This window comes from Lipotes vexillifer, unplaced genomic scaffold (genome assembly GCF_000442215.2).
Source record: "Lipotes vexillifer unplaced genomic scaffold, Lipotes_vexillifer_v1.1 scaffold1242, whole genome shotgun sequence".
NCBI classification, from domain to species: Eukaryota; Metazoa; Chordata; class Mammalia; order Artiodactyla; family Lipotidae; genus Lipotes; species Lipotes vexillifer.
This window is the reverse complement of record NW_006793169.1, coordinates 549,159-551,443: the sequence shown is the minus strand read 5'-3', so window position 1 is coordinate 551,443 and position 2,285 is coordinate 549,159. Positions and strand designations below refer to the sequence as shown.

At 46.4% G+C, this 2,285-nt stretch overlaps 1 protein-coding gene across 4 annotated transcripts in view; it reads right to left on the bottom strand.

Annotated features, from left to right (window-relative positions):
- Positions 1 to 2,285, bottom strand: part of ANKRD6 (ankyrin repeat domain 6) — a 71,301-nt gene that overhangs the window by 68,845 nt on the left and 171 nt on the right. The gene's annotated exons all lie outside the window — the stretch shown is intronic.

Here is a 2,285-nt window from a genome sequence, read left to right as displayed (position 1 = left end):
TGTGGCTGTCTGGAGGGGTGGGATAGGGAGGGTGGGAGGGAGGGAGACAAAGAGGGAGGAGATATGGGAACATATGCATATGTATAACTGACTCACTCTGTTATAAAGCAGAAACTAACACACCATTGTAAAGCAATTGTACCCCAATAAAGATGTTAAAAAAAATTTAAAAATAAAAAAAAAAGAGATACTGGAGTGGGACTTCCCTGGTGGCACAGTGGTTAAGAATCCGCCTGCCAGTGCAGGGGACACAGGTTCGAGCCCTGGTCCAGGAAGATCCCACATGCCACGGAGAAACTAAGCCGTGTGCCACAATTACTGAGCCTGCACTCTAGAGCCCACGTGCCACAACTCCTGAAGCCCGTGCACCTAGAGCCCGTGCTCTGCAACAGGAGAAGCCACCGCAATGAGAAGCCCGCGCACCACAATGAAGAGTAGCCCCTGCTCGCCGCAACTAGAGAAAGCCCGCGGGCTGCAATGAAGACCCAACGCGGCCAAAAATAAAATAAATAAAAAATCAATTAATTAAAAGAAAAAAGAAATACAGATTTGCTCTTAATCTCTGCTCCTGGCTCACAGCTACTCACAGCTCCTTGGAATTTCCTGAGTGATAAGAGCAATGGGAGCATCTTTTGTTATAATAGTTGGTCTTCTGCTATCAGTTCCTGAAATAGCTCCAGAGCCATAAAGGTGAAAGGAGTGTGTTATTCATAATAAACTCCTTTCAACCACACCTGAGGTTATATTAATAAGATAACTTATGGAAAGCCCTAAGGATGGAGGGCTGGTTGCCAGGGGAACCAACAGTGATTACAGGTTGGAACTTTCAGTCACACTTCCCTGACCTCCAGGGAGGGGAGAGAGGCTGGAGGTTGAATCAATCATCAATGGCCAATGATTTAGTCAATAATGTCTATGTAATGAAGCCTCCATAAAAACCCAGAGGACAGGGCTCAGGGAACTTCTGGGATGGTGAACACACAGAGGTGCTGGGAGGGTGGTGCGCTCAGAGGCATGGAAGCTCAGCATCCTTTCCCCATACCTTGCCCTCTGCATCTCTTCCATCTGCCTGTTCCTAAGTTATATCCTTTTATAGTAAACTGGTAATCTGGTAAGTAAAATGTTTTCCTGAGTTCTGTGAGCTGCTTTAGCCAATTAATTCAACCCAAGAAGTGAGTTGTGGGAACCTCTGATTTATAGCCAGTCAGAAGCACAGGTGACAACCTGGACTTGTGACTGGTGTCTGAAGCAGTCTTATGGGACTGAGCCCTTAGCCTGTGAGATCTGATGCTATCTCCAGACAGATACTGCCAGAATTGAGTTAACTGCTTGGTGGTGCTGGAAAAAGCACACATCAGAAGCAGGAAATACAGAGACTGCACGTGACTAACTAAAAATGTGAGCTGGCCAATCTTTGCCATAGGAGGTCAGAGGTCAACAGACGTTACTATTTGAAAATGAAACTTCACCTCTCTCCATGGTTCTCTCTGGGGTGGCCTGGAGTGGGGGGCTCTGGACTCATAACTGGGTCCAAGTTGCAGTTTTGTCACTCAGCAGCTGGGGACCCCTTGAGTAAATTACTTCAATCTTTCTGTGCCTCAGTTTCCTCATCTCTAAAGTGAGGATGAAAAGAGAACCTCTTCTAGAGGCCTATAAAGTGCTTAGAGCAATACTAAGTGTTTGCTGCCAGCATTACTTCGTCTATGTATTTGCACTTGTCACCTAACTGGGCAGAGTCTGCCTTACCTCAGTTTTGCTATAAAACTGCCCTTGGGCCTGTGCATTCTCTCATCTACCATGGTGTCATCTGTTGGTGAGGGGTCAGCAATGCCCTCCAAAGCCTGCCACACATTCTCACTGACCCACATGAAATCAGCCTAAAGAGGTCATTGGGAGGCATCTGGTCCAAGCCCATCACTGTCCAGATGGGAGCAGTGAGGTTCTGCATGGCATCTGGGCTGCCCCGTCCACAGGCCTCCCAAGGGAGCCTAACGTGATTCTCGCACAAACACTCTACCCAGTAAGTTCTTGTGCCCCAATTTCTCCAGAGAGATCTCTTGTCCATCTGGCTAAAGAAGTAGGTGAGAAAAATCCACACTGCGATTTTAAAGAGGGTCAAATGCTTATTACGAGTGACTCCATTCGAAAGATAGCAACGAAAGCATTTTTAATTCTTTTTCTTTCTCCCCAAACCTCCAGCACTGGGAAAAAAAAAAACAAAACCAACCAGTTCTTTGAAAACTGAACCAAACACAACAGTTTTATGGACAATGCTTAAGAGGCAG